This window comes from Schistocerca piceifrons, chromosome 9 (genome assembly GCF_021461385.2).
Source record: "Schistocerca piceifrons isolate TAMUIC-IGC-003096 chromosome 9, iqSchPice1.1, whole genome shotgun sequence".
In the NCBI taxonomy this organism is placed as follows: domain Eukaryota; kingdom Metazoa; phylum Arthropoda; class Insecta; order Orthoptera; family Acrididae; genus Schistocerca; species Schistocerca piceifrons.
In genome coordinates this window covers 42,825,217-42,849,922 of record NC_060146.1, presented here as the reverse complement: position 1 = coordinate 42,849,922, position 24,706 = coordinate 42,825,217, and the positions used below count along the sequence as shown (strand labels likewise).

The following is a 24,706-nucleotide window of genomic DNA, read 5'->3' as shown; positions in this document are numbered from 1 at the left end:
TTTGTGGCACAATTTGAGTAGAAGAAGGGATCGGTTGGTAGAACATCATGTGAGGCATCAAGGGATCACCAGTTTAGTTCTGGAGAGCAGCGTGGAGGGTAAAAGTGGTAGAGGGAGACCAGGAGATGAGTACAGTAAGATGATTCAGAAGAAAGTATGTTGCAAGAGGTACTGGGAGATGATGAAGCTTGCACAGGATAGAGTAGCATGGAGAGCTGCATCAAACCAATCCCTCGGTTACACGATAAATCAGTCAAATGTAAAGGCCTCAATTCAACTAAATACCTAGGTATTACAACCAAGATTAAATTAAATTTGAAAAAAAACACATAGAAACTATTGTAAGGAGGCGAACCAAAGACTGCATTTTATTGCCAGGACTTTTAGAAAATGTAACAGATCTACTAAGAGACTGCCTACATTACACTTGTAGGTCCTGTTTTAGAATAGTGCTGCGCGTTGTGGGATCCTTACCAGGAAGGATTAACGGAGTACACCGAGGAAGTTCAAAGAAGGGCAGCAAGTTTTGTATTATCGCGAAATAAGAGAGAGCCACTGACGTGATAAAGGTTTGGTGTGGGCATCCTTAAAACAAATGCGTTTCTGGTCGGGGCAGGATCTTCTCACGAAATATCTATCACCGACTTTATGCTCGAATGCGGAAACATGACGTCAACTTATACAGGGAAAGACGATCATCATAATAAAATACGGGAAATCAGAGCTCGCACGGCGTCCATTTTTCCGCGGGCTGTTCGAGACTGGAATAACAGAGCATTACTGTGTGTTCGATGTAACCTCTGCGAGGCACTTAAGTGTGATTAGCGGAGTATCTATGTAGATGTAGATACAGGTGCTCTTCACATCTTTCAGCCAACTTGCGTTCCTTGTATCAAATTGTTAAGATGTCTGTAAAGCGCGTACCACCAAGTTTCACGGTATTTCCGAAGTTGATATATCTGGAGCAGTGAAATAACAACATTCAAAATACGCTAAGTGCTTTACGGACTAAAATGCGCCGTCCCAAAATCACGGGACTTTAACTGTGTTCTCGTTCAGCGCTTCCGAATGCTCACTGCGTAGATATGTATACAGTATGGGTATGACTCAGCATGGTGAAATATAAATACACTTATGTCCAAAAACCTTTGCAATTTTGCCTTCATTTCAGCTCAAAATTGTATAAACTGATGACAGTAAAGTGGAAACAATGCGAAGAATACAGAACGTAAACAGCTGCAATATGCATAACGGTATACAAAAATGTTCTTCGTTTTCTCCAACTTAACGGATTTGGTCACACATTCCGACAACTGGTTAGTATGTCTAGTACGGGGTGTGAGCACCCCTGGCAGCAATACAGGCCTCACAACAACGGGGCATGCTGTGAATTATGTGATAAGTCTCATGTCGAGGCCATAACTCCCATTTTTCCTGCAGAGCTGCGCGCAGTCTTTGAGTGTGGTCGGTGGATGCTGACGCGATGCAAAAGCTATGTCCCTAGTCCATCCCAGACATGCTCTATGGGATTCAAATCGGGAGAGCGACCACGCCATGCGTGCAGTATATTCCGCTTCCAGGAAAACACCAACCGCCAGTGTTCTATGTGGTCGAGCATTATCGTACATCAACACGAAGTATGGTCCCACAGCAACTCGCAATAACCCCAAAATCAAATGGCTCGGAGCACATTGGGACCTAACATCTGAGGTCGTGAGACCCCTAGACTTAGAACTACTTAAACCTGACTAACCTAAGGATATTTCACACATCCATGCCCGAGGCAGCATTCGAACCTGCAACCGTAGCAGCAGCGCGGTTCTGGACTGAAGCGCCTAGAACCGATCGGCCACCACGGCCGCAGATTACGTCCCAAGATCTCGTCACGGTACCTGACAGCAGCTAAACCTTGTCGATTCATTCTTACAGTTTCATGAAGAGGTGTTCGAGTGGTCAACATAATCCCTGCCCACACCATTAGGGATCCTCCTCAAATGGGTCTCTTTCCTCAATGTTTGGGTCCCGAAACCATGTTCCACGTTCCCTCCAGATGCGAATCCATCGAGAATCACTCTACAGACTAAACCGGTACTCATCTCTGAAAACAACATTGGCTTACTGGTCGACCGTTCAGGGGGCATCTTGACGACTCCCTGCATACTCCCTTCTCTAAAGACTTGTCAGAGGTACACATGCAACAGGTCTCACGCAGTAAAGGCGACTCCGCCGAAGCCATCTGCACACCGTTTGCCTCTATACAACATGTCCGCTGGATGCTCTGAGCTCACATGCTAGTTGCCGTTTAGTACTAAGGTGGTACTGTAGTGTCCTTAAAGGCAAATCCTGGAGACTGTCCTATTTCCTTTCTTTGTATGGCCCTCCACCGCAGAGTCTGTTATCCATCTGCTCTGTGCCATAATGCACCGCCTGTGACTATACACAGGATTGTGGATATGGGGCTACCCAGAAAGCAAAAAAGTACGGACATCCCATTGAATTTTTAACGTTATATCGTGAATTAGATGCAGAATTAGCGATTGTGGATATGGGGCTACCCAGAAAGCAAGAAAGTACGGACATCTCATTGAATTTTTAACGTTGTATCGTGAATTAGATGCAGAACGGGGAAGTTGCAGTTCGTTGCTTTAATTTTGGACAGCAGTGAAACTTCTCTCGTAAATGGTGCATGCGATTCAATGTACAATACCATGGTATTTGTATGCCATCCTAATTACGAATAACGTAGAAGACACACTATAGCTGGACTATTTATTAGAACTTAATATTGTGACAAAAATACAGAACTGACATCACAAAAACTTATCCAGCAACCGAGTGCCGTAACATCAGTCATGTGTGTTATCTGTACATAAATTGGGTACATACATAGCTGTTTATCTACTTTTCATACATTGCAATTAAAGTTATCTGAATAGTTTGGTTGTGAATAACGCTTGGATTTGATTCGAACTCCTGTACAGAATAATAGTTTTACCGATTAACTAACAAGGGGACCATGCCTCCTCGTAATCACCTGTTTCGTTAAAATTTATGGTGTATGCAGGGCTTGGGCAGAAATACAAGTGACCGAGGCGGGAGGTCCAGATGGTGATTGGTTTGTGGGGTGCTTAACGGTGTAGTCATCAGTGCTCGTACCAAGTCCCAATTTTTACCCAGTCCATTTTATTTTCACAGTCCAATCTACTCTCACAAATGATGATGAAATGATGAGGACAACGAAACTACCCAGTCCCGGGGCAGAGAAAATGCCCAACCCGGCCGGGCATCGAACCCGATATCCCGTGATCCAGAGGCAGCAACGCTGGCCCCTAGACCACTAGTTGCGGACGGAGTTCCAGGTGGCCGAGCGTTTAGGAAGAAAAAAAGTAAGTGTTTTGTGGCCAACGGCCTTGCCGCAGTGGTTACACCGGTTCCCGACAGATCACCGAAGTTAAGCGCTGTCGGGCTAGGGTAGCACTTGGATGGGTGACCATCCGATCTGCCGAGCGCTGTTGGCAAGCGGGGTGCACTCAGCCCTTTTGAGCCAAACTGAGGAGCTGTTTGATTGAGAAGTAGCGGATCCGGTCTTGTAAACGGATATACGGCCGGGAGAGTGGTGTGGCGCTGACCACATGCCCGTCTTTAAAATAAACATGAGATGTTACTTTGCCCCACAATGTTGAACGGAATTTGCTGAAGACACCATTTTAACTTACATTCAAACAAAAACGCAATAGTTAACGTTGTTCATATAGTTTTTCAAGGAGCGAATTGCTAAAAATCACTAGCAAAGAATATCTCTGAGAAGGAATTTTTCACTCTGCTGTGGATTGTGCACTGATACGACGCTTCCTGGCAGATAAAAACTGTGTGCTGGGCAGCAACTCGAACTCGGGACCTTCGCCTTTCCCGGGTAAGTGCCCTACCAGTTGAGCTACCCAAGCACTGTCACGATTCCACCTCACAGTTATTAACTCTGCCAGTACCTTATCCCCTACCTTCCAGATTCGTTGGAGAGCTTTGGAAGTCAGGAAATGAGGTACTGGTGGAAGTAAAGCTGTGAAGACGGGTCGTGATTCACGCTTGGGTGCCTCAGTTGGTAGAGCAAAAGGCCAAGGTCCTGTGTTCCAGTCTCGACTCGACACAAAATTTAAATCTAGCGGGAATTTTTAATATCTCAGAGTTTATATGCATGCTACGCTACGAAATGTTTGCTTTTTCACTCTACTTGACATACTGTTTTAAAATTTTAAATCACTTTTCAGTCTTTTTGGTTGAAGGCTACAATGACTTCGATTAGTGAGTCACCTGCACACACAAAAATTACGGGCCGGCCGGAGTGGCCGTGCGGTTCTAGGCGCTGCAGTCTGGAACCGAGCGACCGCTACGGTCGCAGGTTCGAATTCTGCCTCGGGCATGGATGTGTGCGTCGTCCTTAGGTTAGTTAGGTTTAATTAGTTCTAAGTTCTAGGCGACTGATGACCTCAGAAGTTAAGTCGCATAGTGCTCAGAGCCATTTGAACCATTTGAACCAAAAATTACGGGAGCATCTGCAGGAGAGAGAAGTTTCATTACACAAACATCTGCTGCACAGACAGCCCTTGACAATTTCGTAGTCTTTACGTCACAGTATATCAAATAACCGTGGTTAATCATGAAATTAATTATCTTAAGTGAGTCTTTGGATGTAGTTGTAAACAGTTGCACCATCGTCGTATTGTAGTGTTCGCAAGAAATAAGGTTTTTCTTTTTCATAACAACACACAGAACAATACTTAAGTTACATAAATATACCTAAAGACAGTCGCGTATTTTCGCTAAAGTGCACGCTGGTTTATAAACACATTCAGTTATAACTTCCCTCGTTTTTGTTGTTGGCAGTTTTTGTTGCTTAAGTATGGTTTACAGTAGTTTGAATAAAGTGATTTAAAATTGAATTACATAGTTATCAAACCTGTTTCATTATTTACATCATCATCATCATCATCATCATCATCATCGTTCTGCCTAAAGGCAAGTTCTCACATGGTAGTTCTCCAGGCTGTCCGGTCTCCTGCCATCCTCCTCAGATCTGCATAATTTCCTCTTCCCTTTATGTCGCCTATCACTTTGTATCTCCTTCTTACTCTCAGTCTTCTCCCACAAACCAATCCTTCCAAAGCATTTACTAGCAAGCACTCCCTTCTCAATGAATGTCCCAACCAGTTCTTTTTCCTTTCTCTTACAACCTTCAGCAGACATCTTCTCTCACCAACCCTTTCCAATACTCTCATTACTCACTCTTTCCATCCAGCTTATTCTCCACATCCACATTTAAAATGCTTCTAACCTTTTATCATCCTCGCGTCTCAGTGTCCATGTTTCTGCCCCATACAGTGCGACACACCAAACAAAACATTTGCCAAGCCTTTTCCTTAGTCCTTTATCTAATTTGCCACATAAGAGTCTCCTCTTTCTGTTGAACGCCTCCTTCGCTATGGCAATTCGAGTTTTCACCTCCTGGTGACATCTCAAGTCTTCAGTTATTGTACTTCCGAGATATTTAAATTTATTCTACAACAAGTTTACAATATTCATTTTCTACTTCATGACGATGCCAGGTATGGAGGAATTGTATTTACTTTGCCCCGATATTGTACGGAAACTTCCAAAACCCACAACGAAGAGGCATTCGGCACCGTAGTATCGTCGAGTAATATTGGTTGTTAGTATTATCTGGCACTGGCATCGCAAGACAGCTCGACAACAGCAACATGATGTAGCAGGCGGAGTTGTCAGCAATAAGGTGGCTCATTGTGATAAACATGCGAAGGATTGTACAAGAAAAAAAAAATCAGGATTTTATCATAACGAATTGTTAAACTGACAGGTTTTTTGACGGGATATCCACTTGTCTCTCACACTTACGCAAATGGGCAGGCATCACAGGTACCAACACAAAGGACATTAATTGCTTAATAAATCTGAGTAGCCTAAAGATATGCAACTTCTACTAGTGTCAACATAGGATGTTTAGATTTGTGACAAACCGCACGAAAAAAAATCACAATAGAACAAGTAACATGCTTCTAGAAAATTTACATAAATTCAAGATATGACTGCCACCAAGAACGGCAACAGTTCAAAACGTATCAGTGTACACAGAAGGGCTAAAGAAACCCGTCTAGTATCGTGCAGGGCCCCTGCGAGCACGCGAAAGTGCCGCAACAGGACGTGCCATGGACTCGCCTAATGTCTCAAGTAGTGCTGGAGGGAATTGACACCATGAATCGTGCAGGGCTGAACATAAATTCATAAGAGTACGAGGGGGTGAAGACCTTCTGAACAGCACGTTGCAATGCGTCCCGGATATGCTCAATTTTGTTCTTGCCTGGAGAGTTTGGTGGCCAGCGGAAGTGTTTATCATCAGTAGAGTGTTCCTGGAGCCACCCTGTAGCAATTCTGGACGTGTGGGGTGTCGCACTGTCCTGCTGGAATTGCTCAAGTCCGTCGGAATGCACAGTGGACACGAATCTACATCTACATACATACTCCGCAATCCACCATACGGTGCGTGGAGGAGGGTACCTCGTACCACAACGAGCATCTTCTCTCCCTTGTTCAACTCCCGAACAGAACAAGGGAAAAATGACTGCCTATATGCCTCTGTACGAGCCCTAATCTCGTATCTTATCTTGGTGGTCTTTGGTTCAAATGGCTCTGAGCACTATGGCACTTAAATTCTAAGGTCATCAGTCCCCTAGAACTTAGAACTACTTAAACCTAACTAACCTAAGGACATCACACACATCCATGCCCGAGGCAGGGCTCGCGCGAAATGCAAGTTGGTGGCAGTAAAATTGTACTGCAGTCAGCCTCAAATTCTTGTTCTCTAAATATCCTCAGTAGCGAATCACGAAAAGAACGCCTCCTTTACTCTAGAGACTCCCACCAGAGTTCCTGAAGCATTTCCGTAACACTCGCGTGATGATCAAACCTACCAGTAGCAAATCTAGCAGCCCGCCTCTGAATTGCTTCTATGTCCCCCCTCAATCCTACCCGATAGGGATCCCAAACGCTCGAGCAGTACTCAAGAATAGGTCGTATTAGTGTTTTATAAGTGGTCTCCTTTACAGATGTACCACATCTTCTCAAAATTCTACCAATGAACCGAAGACGACTATCCGTCTTCCCCACAACGGCCATTACATGCTTGTCCCACTTCACATCGATGTGCAATGTTACGCCCATATATTTAATCGACGTGACTGTGTCAAGCGCTACACTACTAATGGAGAATTCAAAAATTACGGGATTCTTTTTCCTATGCATCTGCATTAATTTACATTTATCTATATTTAGAGTTAGCAGCCATTCTTTACACCAATCACAAATCCTGTCCAAGTCGTCTTGTATCCTCCTACAGTCACTCAACGACGACACCTTCCCGTACACCACAGCATCATCAGCAAACAGCCGCACATTGCTATCCACCCTATTCAAAAGATCATTTATGTAGACAGAAAACAACAGCGGACCTACCACACTTCCCTGGGGCACTCCAGATGATACCCTCACCTCCGATGACCACTCACCATCGAGGACAACGTACTGGGTTCTATTACTTAAGAAGTCTTCGAGCCACTCACATACTTGGGAACCAATCCCATATGCTCGTACCTTAGTTAGGAGTCTGCAGTGGGGCACCGAGTCAAACGCTTTCCGGAAGCAAGGAATATAGCATCCGTCTGATACCCTTCATCCATGGTTCGCAAAATATCATGTGAAAAAAGGGCGAGTTCCGTTTCGCTGGAGCGATGCTTTCTAAAGCCGTGCTGATGCATGGACAGCAACTTCTCTGTCTCAAGGAAATTCATTATATTCGAACTGAGAATATGTTCGAGAATCCTGCAACAAACCGATGTTAAGGATAATGGTCTGTAATTTTGAGGATCCATCCTTCTACCCTTCTTATATACAGGCGTCACCTGCGCTTTTTTCCAGTCGCTCGGGACTTTACGTTGGGCAAGAGATTCGCGATAAATGCAAGCTAAGTAAGGAGCCAATGCAGTAGGGTACTCTCTGTAAAACCGAATTGGAATCCCATCTGGACCTGGCGATTTATTTATTTTCAACCCATTCAGCTGCTTCACAACCTCAGCGATGTCTATCACTATGTCCTCCATATGGGAATCTGTACGAGACTCAAACGGCGGTATGTTTGTACGATCCTCCTGCGTGAAAGATTTCTCAAATGCTAAACTTAAAATTTCAGCTTTCGTTTTGCTGTCTTTTGTTGCCAGGCCACACTGATCAGTGAGTGACTGGATGGAAGCCTTCGACTCACTTAGCGATTTTACGTAAGACCAGAATTTCCTTGGGTTTTCAGCAAGATCTTTTGCTAAGGTATGTCGGTGGTAGTGGTTATATGCTTAGCGCATCGCTCTTCTTACGGCAGCACGAATCTCTACTAACTTTTGCCTGTCCTCTTCTCCCAATCTTTCTTGTACCGCGAGTGCAACTGTCTTTGCTTCCTGAGCATTCTCCGAATTGCGCTGTTAAACCACGGTGGGACTTTTCCGTCCGTAACCCACTTTTTGGACACTTACTTGTCCAATGCGTGATTTACAATGTGTTTGAAATTTGCCCATAATTCTTCCACGTCCATCGTACCGGAAGTAAATGAAATCGATTCATTTACTAAGTGGGATGCTAACAACTGCTTATGTGCTCTTTCTAGTAAGAATACTGTCTTAGCCTTCTTTACCGACTTTTTAACTTTCGTAACCATAGTCGTAATGACAACATCATGATCACTAATCCCTGTCTCAACACTGACACCGTCTATGAGGTCTGGTCTGTTCGTGGCTACCAGATCTAAAATATTTCCATTACGCGTTGGCTGTCGATTTAGCGACAGGCATCATTGTTGCCGACGTGAGCAACTACTTGCAGACGACTGCGTCCCCTACGCTCGATAGCCGCAGGCAAGGCCGCCTCCACATCTTGGATGAGGCCCCCCGGCAGACAAACCGAGTGCACGTTGGAATTCAAATTTAATTTAACACTCATGAGTTTCGTGTTCATTAATTTGGAGGGTATCCAATTGACGCAGGCCAGCATTCACTTAACTAACGTGGAGTGTCAACCAACGATATACATAAATACAAAAAAGATCAAGACACTGTGGAAAATTTCACAATAAACGAATATTTAATTGTGAAACTTCTAAAAAACTTTTCACTAAGATCAGACAATATGTTCAGAGTGGTCCAATGATAAACTATTAATCAACCAGAGATTACATTTTGTTGGGATATGAGGCCTGCATATAAAATGTACAAAGGTGTCATTCTCCTACATCCAGTATCAGGCAAGACACGAGTGGTAATTCCTGTAGTGTTTAAATCTAAGGTACATCAATGTCGTTGGAGAACAGATCATACCAAATGCATTACCAGAGATCTGCTACTAGAAAAATAATACAGCCCACACCATTATGGAGCCATCACCAGTTTACACAGTGCCTTGTTGATGATTTGGGGCCAGTTGTCTAGTAGTTACTAGTTACGTAAGTAATTAGTGGATTTTCCCATTCTGGTTATCAGATCCCAGCCTTAACCGGCTAATCTGCGCTCTTATTTTTTCGCTTACTGCTTGTAATATTACAACCCTTTTTGGGATCTTTTATCTTATTCTAATCTGATCTCCACTCTGCCACAGAGGGCATATATATAACTAGTAATTTACACCAATTTATTCTGTTACTTTGACACTGTCTACATTGTGTCTCACCAGTATATAGAATGAAGGAAACGTGTTTCTGGTTATCTGGGTTTGAATACTGTGATACACCGAAGATTCTTCCTGCAGCAACTTAGTAATTTACACTAATTTAAACTTATGAATGGTGGGCTCCATGTGGTTCCCAAGTCGATCAGCGACCGTAAACTATAAAATTACCGAATGTGCAGGAACCAGTCGCAAAATCATGTTTTATTTATTCACTTTTGCAAATCAATTTCAACTGATTAACAGCCATCAAGTGATCACTTTATGTTTGACCTCTGCTTAAGACGGTATTACTACTCAGGGCACATATTGGTTGAAAGCACCGATGATGAGTGTTAATCAGTTGAAATAGATTTGCAAAAGTGAATAAATAAAACATGATTTTGCGACTGGTTGCTCCATATTTGGTAATTTTCTAATTTAAACCGTTGTCCTGACATCGCTTACATTGGCCCTCACCAGTATGTGGAATGAAAGAAACATGTTGGATTAAAAACCAATGTAACATCATAATTTACATACAGTACTACCTACACGCACACGGTAGGAGTAATTTAGCTGTTGTCATTATGGAGTAATTAACGATTGAAGTTCCGATATTTGCAAGTCAGATTTATTTTTGAAAAAACCAGAAATTGTTTGTATCCCTAATAGAAATATGACACTATGATTTTTCAGTCAGAATTAAGAATACTCATGTTTTAATTGGTGTTAGTTAATAGAACCGTAATTACGACCATGCAGAAATGTAAGACTTTACTCATATAACATTAATTGAATCTAGGTCTTTCATTCAATAAAAATAATCGCCCTGTTCACCTGAAAGTGATGATTTTCCTTCCAGTGAGTAAAATAATGCACCCAAATAAGTTTTGCATCACCTCGATTCCTAGAGTTCCGGAACCTGTACAGCTAATTGGAATAGAGATCAACATAAACATCACTTCCGCCCTTTTTATTGCTCATGAAAACTACAAATTCCATGTTGTACCACCTTACAGCGAGACCTTCAGAGGTGGTGGTCCAGATTGCTGTACATACCGGTACCTCTAATACCCAACTGCACGTCCTCTTGCGTTGATGCATGCCTGCGTTCGTCGTGGCATACTATTCGCAAGTTCATCAAGGCACTGTTGGTCCAGACTGTCCCACTCCTCAACGGCGATTCGGCGTAGATCCCTCAGAGTTGTTGGTGGGTCACTTCCATAAACAGCACTTTTAAATCTAATCCAGGCATGTTCGATAGTGTTCATGTCTGGAGAACATGCTGGCCACTCTAGTCGAGTGATGTCGTTATCCTGCAGGAAGTCATTCGCGATGGGGCCGCAAATTGTCGTCCAGGCGGATGAATGCCTCGCGAATGTGCAGCTGATATGGTTGCACTATCAGTCGGAGGATGGCATTTACGTATCGTACACCCGTTTCTGTGCCTACCATGACCACCCGCGGCGTACGTCGACCCCACATAATGCCACCCCAAAACAGCAGGAAATCTCTACCTTGCTGCACTCACATAACAGTGTGTCTAACGAGTTCAGCCTGACCGGGTTGCCTCCAAACGTCTCCGACGATTGTCTAGTTCAAGGTATATGCGACACTCATCGGTGAAGAGAACGTGATTCCAATCCTGAGCGGTCCATTCGGCAAACTGTTGGGCCCATCTGTACCGCGCTGCATTGTGTCATGGTTGCAAAGATGGACCTCGCCATGGACGTCGGGGGTGAAGTTGCGCATCATGCAGCCTGCTGAACACAGTTTGAGTCTTAACACGACGTCCTCTGGCTGCACGAAAAATATTATTCAACATGGTGGCGTTGCTATCAGGGTTCTTCCGAGCCATAATCCTTAGGTTGCGATCACCCACTGCAGTAGTAGCCCTTTGGCGGCCTGAGCATGTCATCGACAGTTCCTGTCTCTCTCTGCGTCTCCTCCATGTCAGAACAACATCGCTTTGGTTCACTCCGAGACGCCTGGACATTTCCCTTGTTAAAAGGCCTTCCTGGCGCAAAGGACCAACGCGCACGCGATCGAACCGCGGTATTGGCCGTCTGGGCCAGGTTAACTACGGACAACAAGAGTCGTGTGCGTCCTTCCTGGATGAATGACTGGAACTGATCGGGTGTCGGCCCCTCTCGGTCTAATAGGCGCTGCTCATGCGTGGTTGTTTACATCGTTGGGCGGATTTAGTCAATAGTCAAAAGGACTGTCTGTGATACAATATGCACAGTGAACGTCTACCCTTAGGCGTTCTGGGAACGGGGGTGATGCAAAACTTTTTTGATGTGTATATGCAGCTAACGAAATATGTTGTTGCAATGATAAAATATGTAATTTATAGTCTTAATAGAAAGAGTGTCTTTGTATGAAATTACTCTTTTATTCCAAGTAATTTTCCATGTAATTTGGGAAGATGTATGTAAAAACTAATTGTATAAATCCAAAATTCAATAGGTAAAAATGACAGTAATGATTAAAACTATAAATAAAGGCGCATTGTACGCCGCCATTCGGGAGTCTCAGATCGAATATTGTATCAACAGCAAGTTTTACGTTCGCTGCCGAACATTGCGAAATAAAATCTGTTGCGATCATGAAGCACTGAAACTTATTGGAACTGTTGCATAAACCCCATGTGGCGATGCAGTAACACCAAAACTGACCTACGGCAGCATCTAGAAGCAGCACCTGAATTACACAAGATATAGAGTAGAATATACGTAAAAAGATGTGGTGTACTGAACATTGTGTCCTTGTGTTAAGCAACGATACACATCCTAAACCTCATCACAAAAACAATCCACTTTTTATTACTTGCTGCGGTCCTGGATAACGCAGCTCACTGAAGACAATGCCCATATCACATCCCAAGACCCCATATCTTCCGAATGATTTTTTCGCTACCCCTTCGTTGTGCCGAAATATTTTCTAAACATGCCACAGCCCCTAGCCAGACATCAGCCTATGTTGTAGTGGACGCCTCCACGACAATGTGATAATTGAATATTCTTCGTGTAGGTTTCCCAATTTCTTTTTATAACCTCTGGCTCACTGTCTTCCAGTAATAGGTCATTTATGGACCACGAAGTAGACAATGGCGAATTCACCTGAAACCTAAGCATTAACCTTGCTGGGGTCGTTTTATGACCCATACACTTCCGTATTAAAAGCAAAACTTACCCTTAAAATTGGCGTATCCTATTTTGTCCGTGAATTGATACGAAAAGATATGAACTCAGAATTCAGGTTTCTATTAACCCACTTCGTGAACAACGGTTGAGGATAATATTGTATAGCTATAATATGATATGTGTCACCGCTGGAACAATCTTGAAATCTCTGGCACAAGAGCGGGCACGTTATAGCTTACGAGTAACCTGAGTACATCAAATAAACCAAAAAATACATTTTGTAATTTTATGATGACCTCCGTACTGGTGCATTAATGGAGAGCAACCACCTAAATCTTGAGAAGGCTTTAAATAACAAATAACAGGTGATTATCACCCTCCGTCCAAATCAGGCGCTCCTTAATTACCGTTCTCTATTTATAAATCCTCCCCCCCATGAACCATGGACCTTGCCGTTGGTGGGGAGGCTTGCGTGCCTCAGCGATACAGATAGCCGTACCGTAGGTGCAACCACAACGGAGGGGTATCTGTTGAGAGGCCAGACAAACGTGTGGTTCCTGAAGAGGGGCAGCAGACTTTTCAGTAGTTGCAGGGGCAACAGTCTGGATGATTGACTGACCTGGCCTTTTAACACTAACCAAAACGGCCTTGCTGTGCTGGTACTGCGAACGGCTGAAGGAGAGGGGAAACTACAGCCGTAATTTTTCCCGAGGGCATGCAGCTTTACTGTATGGTTAAATGACGATGGCATCGTCTTGGGTAAAATATTCCGGAGGGAAAATAGTCCCCCATTCGGATCTCGGGGCGGGGACTACTCAAGAGGATGAAGAGGATGTCGTTATCAGGAGAAAGAAAACAGGCGTTCTACGGATCAGAGCGTGGATTGTCAGATCCCTTAATCGGGCAGGTAGGTTAGAAAATTTAAAAAGGGAAATGGATAGGTTGAAGTTAGATATAGTGGGAATTAGTGAAGATCGGTGGCAGGAGGAACAAGACTTTTGGTCAGGTGACTACAGGGTTATAAATACAAAATCAAATAGGGGTAATGCAGGAGTACGTTTAATAATGAATAGGAAAGTAGGAATGCGGGTAAGCTACTACAAACAGCATAGTGAACGCATTATTGTGGCCAAGATAGACACGAAGCCCACACCTACTACAGTAGTGCAAGTTTATATGCCAAATAGCTCTGCAATTGACGAAGAAATTGAAGAAAGGTATGACGAGATAAAAGAAATTATTCAGATAGTGAAGAGAGACGAAAATGTAATAGTCATGGGTGCCTGGAATTCGATAGTAGGAAAAGGAAGAGAAGGAAACGTAGGTGAATATGGATTGTGAGGAAGAAATGAAAGAGGAAGCCACCTGGTAGAATTTTGCACAAAGCATAACTTAATCATAGCTAACACTTGGTTCAAGAATCATGAAAGAAGGTTGTATACATGGGAGAAGCCTGGAGATACTGACAGGTTTCAGATAGATTATATAATGGCAAGACAGAGATTTAGGAACCAGGTTTTAAATTGTAAGACATTTCCAGGGGCAGATGTGGACCCTGATCACAATCTATTGGTTACGAACTATAAATTAAAACTGAAGAAACTGCAAAAAGGTGGGAATTTAAGGAGATGGAACCTGGATAAACTTACTGAACCAGAGGTTGCACAGAGTTTCAGGGAGAGCATAAGGGAACAATTGACAAGAATGGGGGAAAGAAATACAGTAGAAGAAGAATGGGTAGCTTTGAGGGATGAAATAGTGAAGGCAGCAGAGGATCAAGTAGGTAAAAAGACGAGGGTTAGTAGAAATCTTTGGGTGACAGAAGAAATATTGAATTTAAATGATGAAAGAAGAAAATATAAAAATGCAATTAATGAAGCAGGCAAAAAGAAATACAAACGTCTCAAAACTGAGATCGACAGGAAGTGAAAAATGGCTAAGCAGGCATGGCTACAGGACAAACGTAAGGACGTAGAAGCTTATCTCAGTAGGGATAAAATAGATACTGCCTACAGGAAAATTAAAGAGACCTTTGGAGAAAAGAGAACCACTTGCATGAATATCAAAAGCTGAGATGGAAACCCAGTTGTAAGCAAAGAAGGGAAAGCAGAAAGGTGGAAGAAATATATAGTGTCTATACAAGGACGACGTACTTCAGGGCAATACTATGGAAATGGAAGAGGATGTAGATGAAATGGGAGACATGATACTACGTGAAGAGTTCGACAGAGCACTGAAAGACCTAAGTCGAAACAAGGCCCCGGGAGTAGACAAAATTCCATTAGAACTACTGATAGCCTTGGGAGAGCCAGTCCTGACAAAACTCTGCCATCTGATGAGCAAGATGTATCAGACAGGCGAAATACCCTCAGACTTCAAGAAGAATATAGTAATTCAAATCCCAAAGAAAGCAGGTATTGACAGATGTGAAAATTACCGAACTATCAGTTTAATAAGCCACGGCTACAAAATAGTAACGCGGATTCTTTACAGACGAATGGAAAAACTAGTAGAAGCCGACCTAGGGGAAAATCAGTTTGGATTTCGTAGAAATATTGGAACACGTGAGGTAATACTGACCCTACGACTTATCTTAGAAGTTAAATTAAGAAAAGGCAAACCTACGTTTCTAGCATTTGTAGACTTAGAGAAAGCTTTTGACAATGTTGATTGGAATACTCTCTTTCAAATTCTGAAGGTGGCAGGGGTAAAATACAGGGAGCGAAAGGCTATTTATAATTTGTACAGAAACCAAATGGCAGTTATAAGGGCATGAAAGGGAAGCAGTGGTTCGGAAGGGAGTGAGGCAGGGTTGTAGCCTCTCGCCATTGTTTTTCAATCTGTTTGTTGAGCAAGAAGTAAAGGAATCAAAAGAAAAATTCTGAGGAGGTATTAAAATCCATAGAGAAGAAATAAAAACTTTGAGGTTCGCCGATGACATTGTAATTGTGTCAGAGACAGCAAAGGACTTGGCAGAGTAGTTGAACTGAATGGACAGTGTCTTTAAAGGAGGATATAAGATGAACATCAACAAAAGCAAAACGAGGATAATGGAATGTAGTCGAATTAAGTCGGGTGATGCTGAGGGAATTAGATTAGGAAATGAGACGCTTAAAGTAGTAAAGGAGTTTTGCTATTTGGGGAGCAAAGTAACTGATGATGGTCGAAGTAGAGAGGATATAAAATGTGGACTGGTAATGGGAAGGAATGCGTTTCTGAAGAAGAGAAATTTGTTAACATCGAGTATGGATTTAAGTGTCAGGATGTCGTTTCTGAAAGTATTTGTATGGAGTGTAGCCATGTATGGAAGTGAAACATGGACGATAAATAGTTTGGACAAGAAGAGAATAGAAGCTTTCGAAATGTGGTGGTACAGAAGAATGCTGAACATTAGATGTCCCACCTGGCTAAGCCCACTTTGGAACATTTTACAGTCATCCGGCTTCTGGAAATCTATTCAAAACTTGCTGTACATGGCTTAAATGTTCTTCATAAGACTTACTGCATACTACCACGTCATCCAGGTTATTGTAGACAAATTTGTGTTTCGGACACCCTAGCGCAGAATCTAATAATCTAAACGAAACTGCAGCTCCTGTTGCCAAACCAAATGCCACTCTTATTCATGCAAGTTCCAATCTGTTGAAATAGTTTTAAGTGCTTTCGACTCTTCAGCTAACAGAAATTGGTAGTAAGCCTGGTTGAAATCTGAGGCCATGAAATTCTGAGCGTCTGCGGAACATGTAAGGCAATTAGGCAAGTCAGGGAGATACAGACTTACACAACCTTCTGATTAAACAGGCAGTAATCTACTGGTCTGAATCCTTCCCCACACCGTTTTTGTTTAATAGACACTGTGGCGATGTATATGGCAACACAGATAGCCTAATTACTCAGTCCCTTAACTGAGTATCACGAATTTTTCTAACTATAATCTTCTGTGGTTGGAGCAAATGTGTGTGAAATCTTATGGGACTTAACTGCTAAGATCATCAGTCCCTAAGCTTACGCACTACTTAACCTAAATTATCCTAAGGACACACACACACACACACACACACACACACACACACACACACACACACACACACACCGCTCGGCTAATCCCGCGCGGCGTGGTTGAATGGAACCTACTGAACAAGATATTTAATTTTGGCACTCTAAATTTAGCTGTCAAAATATCGGAAAAAACTTTCAGTACTTTGAACTGATTCCCTGTCTGCCCTATTTGGTTACCGATGTCATTGGGATTGACAAATCCATTGAAGCTCTCCGTGGATACACAATGAAAACCTAACAGGCACAAACTAGAGATAAAACATTTGCTATTGTCATCTATAGAACACTGAGAAAAGAAACGGTAACCCAGTAAAACCGACATCGACAAAGTATTCACAACAACAAATGCAACAGGCCACACCAACCCCTGAATACCTAAGCCAATTTATCCTTTCCCACAACTGCTAATTTTTGTCCATTGAACAGCACAAGGTGTGGCCCTCTCAGCCAATGTAATTTCGAAAAATTTCACAAACTTGCTGCACATCATTTTAGATCAAGCAAAGATATATTAGTACGAGAGTCCACCAGAACACACATTGGTTCATGGTTAAGAGTTGCACAGAAAGATGACACTTCACACTGCCAGAACCTTCCTGCACTCGACCTAATTTTGCCGTTCTGCTGCTGGTGTCAGCTTCCAGAGCTACTGCGGAGTCACATCTAAATGACACTTTTGGTGACCCCATAAAATAGTCTTTTCCCTTGTGTCTCTCGACTAGCCACTTTCTGCGGCGGAAATTCTTCCACCATGGTTGTTTCACCATTACCCAAGCTAGTTACACATTGCCTGTTACAAAACTGAATTTTCTTGGTTTGAAGAACTGTCTTGTTAACCTGCAAAACTTAACGAATAGATGCCTCCGGTCTTTGGACTGTAATCCTTACTATTTCAAATTATGCCTGCTTCTGATAACTCTACACAAGTGGTTGACACTGTTACATGGACACGTACAGTGTGCCGGCCGCGGTGGTCTAGCGGTTCTGGCGCTGCAGTCCGGAACCGCGGGACTGCTACGGTCGCAGGTTCGAATCCTGCCTCGGGCATGGGTGTGTGTGATGTCCTTAGGTTAGTTAGGTTTAAGTAGTTCTAAGTTCTAGGGGACTTATGACCTAAGATGTTGAGTCCCATAGTGCTCAGAGCCATTTGAACCATTTGACACGTACAGTGTAATGCACCAATAGCTCTTTTCCCTTTGCACCCAGTAACAGTGCTGCGTAACTAACCCATGAAGTACCCTACTAAACAAATTACCTAACAACGATTTGCTAAGTACCAACATGGAGTCACAGTAATTAATTGATTCACCATATGATGAGCCATAGCATGCCCTGCACTAGAGGATACACTACTCAATAAACCATAAAAACTTCCCCTTGCAAAACTTTTGCCTGCTTCTCAAGCCTCACAGGTAGCGAAGTATTTTAATTGGCGATTGGTGTCTATACACAAACTGAGTATTCTGCTCCACTGACCCTAATGAATTTGGCAATTTACTAAACAAATCCACCCTATTCCTTAATTTTCTTTTGAGCACCTAACTCCCTGCTCATGACTAGATTTCAGAGGAAGTGAAACCCCCTTATGAACTTGCCTTTCCAGATCAGGATACTAGCTTGCAACTATAACTGAACCAATACTTATTTTAATAATCCAGTTCATGTAATTTACTCCAGCATTTTACCTAAACCCTGATGACGATTCCCTATATGCACCAGCTGAATCCTGAAAGCGTGAGCACAGGTGGGAACTGTCTTGAAATAATTCATTGTTAGCCTGTAAATCAGACTGTCACAAACAGTTCAGCCATCACCTACATCACGTAGCATTCAACACCAGCCGGCTGTCCAAATCTTCCAAGTAAGTGCTGCCTTAAATCAGCTGGCACATCCTACACTGTCAGCTCTTATTTTCATTGCACATTTTTATGTAAGAGATCCCAGTAGGCTTTTCCTGTTTAAGACCACTTCCACAATAATAGTATCTGAAACAACTCCAAAACAGCAGTGTACACAAATAATGACCCCTCTTACCCACAAGCAATAGTAAACAACACCCATTGCACAAAACCACATTACTACAAATTTGGTACGACAATTTTAAAAATTCAAGTTCAAACAAAGCTTTAAACAATTATTTTTGGACCAGACAGTTTCAAGCTTGTGGAGTAGGAGAAGTGCTGGGACAAGAAATGAGTAACCACTTTTTTTTAAATAACTTATTTATTTTACTAAAAACAACATACTTTTCAATTCAGAGTTACAACTTGTTGCAGTCTCTTTTACTTCAGCAATGCCTTTGTTGATTTCTATTACCAAACCATGATAGTTCACATTCAAATTTAATGTAAACTTTGCAAAGAAATATTAAAAAATTTTAAGTAAATTTTATAATGAATGCAGAAACAAACATTTAAAACTTTCAAAATAATTGGCATGCAGCGAGGTTATCAGATGAACATAGGTAGGCCTACTAAAAATTCATTTAGAACAATGAAATGCCGTTTTTGTTCAGGTTTCAACCTTAATGATAGAAGTAGAACTGACACTTATTTCCTTTTTCATTTCCTCTATCAAACATGTTGGACAAAGTACTCATGTAATAAAAACAATGCTTATTTTGTCACAAAATAGTAATTATTCACCAGTTACGATCCCAAGGGAACTTAACCCTTTATTTTTTAATTTTACTGTAAAATAGTACTGTTTAGCAAAACAGATGGAGAAATTTGAATTGCAGTAATTAATAAATGTCAGTTGTGCCAAATGCTGAATTAATTATTCCATCAGCTGCACTGAGTATCAAAGAATATATTTTAGGATCATCACTTTGACAATGCAAATACCAGTAACACACTAAGTGTGATGCATATACCTAATAATTTATCAAACATTTCAGCCCAACATGGAGCTGTAGCTGGCTACTACTTCAGCTTTGTTGCACACCCAAATATTCTTACAATTCCTGAAGAATATGGGACCTCTGCCAATCGCTTCGGTTCTGCTGCCATCCTTCTGTTGATGCTACAGTTTCCTCTTCAACTAAATGCAGAAGCTTAGTATTAGTTTCTCATATGGTAGCTGAAAAGTTTTTTTTACTATGAATTTTCATTGTGTCTCTCAGAATTGTGACGGAATCATTTCTGTGTCATGTATTATATATTGAATGAACAGTATTAGTAGCAATCGGACTTTGCGGATGATGCAGCTACTTAAGAGTTACCATATTTCAGTATAGAGCTGGGTGAGGGCCAACTCGCCTGGTGAGGGAAAAATTGAAATTAATGGAAAGGAATTTTAGGGTATGCACTTAGTGTGGAAACTTGATTATAGATTTAGTTAAGCCCAAATGGAGTTTAAGTACCATAGATCCATAGGATTAAAATGGAGACATTGTTTACAATGATCGCATACAGTCTTATGGTTATAGTAATTACGAGATGAAGTCATCTGTAAAATACTTGAACATAATCATCCTTTAAAAAGTATTACTTACAAGACACTACAGACCTACTGTAGTAACCGTGTGGAATGCGAATCAGGTAGAATTGTCACTGAACATCAGGTGTACTCTAAGGCTAAGCGCTTGTTTGATTGAAGAGAGGTTAACAATTTGGGAGAAATTTCAAGTGGCAGACGTTATGAAACATTTAACAAATCTACTTCGAAAATTCCAAAATCTCAAGAAGGGCAGAATGTACTAATAGTCTTTGGCCTCTCCCATATTGCTTTTTGAAAGTCCATGAAGACGAAACTCTCAAAGTTAGAGTAAGAACAGATGACAATGAGCCATTCTTCTAGCGCTTTGTTTGAAAGTACAATGGAACTCACTCTGGTACAAAAGAGGACAGGTTAACAATTTGGGAGACATTTCAAGTGGCAGACGTTATGAAATATTTAACAAATCTACTTCGAAAATTCCAAAATCTCAAGAAGGGCAGAATGTACTAATAGTCTTAACAGATGGAGTTTCATCCCTGGGTAAATTTGGCATGTCTGACACCCGTTTGTCAGGTTAGAATATTTTCTGCCCCTAACGCAAGAGAGAAACGACTTGCAACATCTGGCTGTGGGAAATCCATTCCATGACCAGCAACACTGCACGCACAGTCTTAGTGCAATGCATTAATAACTTTAAAGAAAACACAGTGTAAACACTTTCTTCTATTTAATGAAACAATTAGAAGCATTCTTGTTGAGAAAATTATACAACATTATTTATTCTTATAATGATTACCATTCTCAAGCCAATGTCGAAAACAGTGTACTAGAAACATTATCATATAGTTCCAGTCTCCCAGTTTTTGAGGCTTCCTTTGGTCATCTGACAAACCAACTGAAAATCCCTATCAAGGGATACCTTCTGACCTTTTTCCAGCCTGTTGAGATGTTCAGCTAGGAATGAAAACCTGTAACAGTCTGATCTCTCATAAGTTGAGAATAAAAGATGTAAAATAATTGGAAGACGAGAAAGTCACACTGCACATAACCTTGCTCCTAGCTGTAGATTAAAGCTTTATCTTTAACACTACTGGCCATTAAAATTGCTACACCAAGAAGAAATGCAGATGATAAACGGGTATTCATTGGACATATATTACACTAGAACTGACGAGCGATTAAATTTTCACGCAGTTTGGGTGCATAGATCCTGAGAAATCAGTGCCCAGAACAACCACCTCTGGCCGTAATAACGGCCTTCACACGCCTGGGCATTGAGTCAAACAGAGCTTGGATAGCGTGTACAGGTACAGCTGCCCATGCAGCTTCAACACGGTATCACAGTTCATCAAGAGTAGTGACTGGCGTATTGTGACGAGCCATTGCTCGGCCACCATTGACCAGACGTTTTCAATTTAAGAGATATCTGAAGGATGTGCTGCCCAGGGCAGCAGTCGAACATTTTCTGGGGTCCAGAAAGGTCCGTACAGGACCTGCAACTTGCGGTCGTGCATTATCCTGCTGAAATGTAGGTTTTCGCAGGGATCGAATGAAGGGTAGAGCCACGGGTCGTAACACATCTGAAATTTAACGTCCACTGTTCAAAGTGCCGTCAATGCGAACAAGAGGGGACAGACGTGTAACCAATGGCAGCCCATACCATCACGCCAGGTGATACGCCAGTATGGCGATGACAAATACACGCTTCCAATGTGCGTTCACCGCGATGTCGCCAAACACGGATGCGACCATCATGATTCTGTAAACAGAACCTGGATTCATCCAAAAAAATGACATTTTGCCATTCGTGCACCCAGGTTCGTCGTTGAGTAGACCATCGCAGGCGCTCCTGTCTGTGATGCAGCGTCAAGGGTAACCGCAGACATGGTCTCCGAGCTGATAGTCCATGCTGCTGCAAACGACGTCGAACTGTTCGTACAGATGGTTGTTGTCTTACAGGCGTCCCCAACTGTTCATTCAGGGATCGAGACGTGGCTGCGCGATCCGTCACAGCCATGCAGATGAGATGCCTGTCATCTCGACTGCTAGTGATACGAGGCCATTGGGATCCAGCACGGCAGTCCGTATTACCCTCCTGAACCCACCGATTCCATATTCTGATAACAGTCATTGGATCTCGACCAACGCGAGGAGCAGTGTCGCAATTGCGATAGGCTACAATCCGACCTTTATCAAAGTCGGAAATGTGATGGTACGCATTTCTCCTCCTTACACGAGGCATCGCAACAACGTTTCACCAGGCAACGCCGGTCAACTGCTGTTTGTGTGTGAGGAATCGGTTGGGAACTTTTCTCATCTTAGCATGTTGTAGGTGTCGCTAGCGGCGCCACCCTTGTGTGAATGCTCTGAAAAGCTAATCATTTGCATATCACAGCATCTTCTTCCTGTCGGTTAAATTTCGCGTCTGTAGCAAGTCATCTTCGTGGTGTAGCAATTTTAATGTCCAGTAGTGTAGTACCCAACAATCGAGTTTAATGACATGCAATATCGTTACTTTCCATCACGACCTGTTTATTATTATGTAAATCTTATTACGAATCTTGTTTGTCTGGATTAATTTTATGTGCGAGTTGTGAATTCTGTTCTAAGTAAAGATTAGCACTGGGAGGAAAATTTTATCAGTAGAAAGGTAGAAAGTTACAGATGTAAGGTACTGGATTGAGTCGTGGACAAGACGAATTTACGGCACTACTTAACTAAAGAAAGTAGATAGGACATCCTGAGGCATTGAGTCATGCTTAACTTCTTGACGAAGGAGCTATGGTTCAAATGGCTCTGAGCACTATGGGACTCAACTGCTGAGGTCATTAGTCCCCTAGAACTTAGAACTAGTTAAACCTAACTAACCTAAGGACATCACGAACATCCATGCCCGAGGCAGGATTCGAACCTGCGACCGTAGCGGTCTTGCGGTTCCAGACTGCAGCGCCTTTAACCGCACGGCCACTTCGGCCGGCGAAGGAGCTATGGTGTGTGCTAAAAGTCTGACGGAGAACGAAGGTGTGACGATAGCACACAGGTTCAAGTGGATATCCGTGCGTCTGCAAAGTCTCTCAGTAGCGGCGGAATCTCTCCGCCTAGCGGTGTGTGTGGGGTTGGCAGCGAACTCAGTTCTCGCCTCCACGTGTTCCACTGACCTGTAGTCGTAGGGTGGGGGGAAGGGGGGTTGTAGTGTTGCATGTGCTTAGCAGCTGTTAGAAGTGTTATTGTGCAGCTCTTATTTGAGATGAGTCAGTGAGAATGCTTACTATTGCTGAGCGCGGGTTTTCAGTGGAAGAGGTTTTCAGTGCAGGAGGAAACTTTATTGAGCATATGCGGTGGCAATTTAGATCAAGTTTTCCTGCTTCTGTGTATCCACTTCATGACTGCGTGATTTAATCCGCAAAATCCAGGCACCAGGCTCTGTTCATGGTGCACCACAACCTGGTAAGCCCACGATTTTCACAGAACGGAAGTTTGACAAAAATTCGGACATCATGCTGCTAAGTCCAACAAAATCACCGCAAGAGGCTAAATGCTCTTCTACGACAGCATGTAAGGCGGTAACCGAAGAACGTGGGCTGGATCTGTATAAAGTTACTGCAATGCAAGAAATATTATGTGGACCATGTGTGACATATATTGTGAATGGTTTCTGCGCCTCTTTAACTGATATGAAGCTGGTGCTTTAGATCGAACCAATTTTCACTGACTAGGCTTGGTTTCACCAATCTGGCTACATTAATTCCCAGAATTTAGAATCTGGTCATCAGAAAAACCACATGCCTGAGGAGAAACGCCGCTGCACGCAGAGTAAATTAGTGTGTTGCAGTAACTTTAGTGCGAATTACAGGGCCGATGTTTTTCGATGCTGCCTTACTTCCGATGTCTATTGTTCCCAGATAATTTAGCCATTTGTTGCCCTGCTGAATAAAAGTGTGATCATTTTACCAATACAACAACGCTACTGCTCTTACAGCACACCAATCCCTACGACTTTTAGACGAAATTTTTGGGAACATAATTATGAACTGTCTATGCCCCCGTGCTGACCAGATCTTCGACTATTTCCTCTGAGGTGCAGCTAAAACATTGTTATGTTGTTGTGGTCTTCAGTCCTGAGACTGGTTTGATGCAGCTCTCCATGCTACTCTATCCTGTGCAACCTGCTTCATCTCCCAGTACCTACTGCAACCTAAATCCTTCTGAATCTGCTTAGTGTATTCATCTCTTTGTCTCCCTCTACGATTTTTACCCTCTACGCTGCCCTCAAGTATTAATTTGGTGATCCTTTGATGCCTCAGAAC

General features: G+C 42.5%; 1 pseudogene; it reads left to right on the top strand.

Annotated features, from left to right (window-relative positions):
- The first annotated feature begins 3,400 nt into the window (after positions 1 to 3,400).
- Positions 3,401 to 3,518, top strand: LOC124717640 (annotated as a pseudogene).
- The last annotated feature ends 21,188 nt before the right edge of the window (positions 3,519 to 24,706 follow it).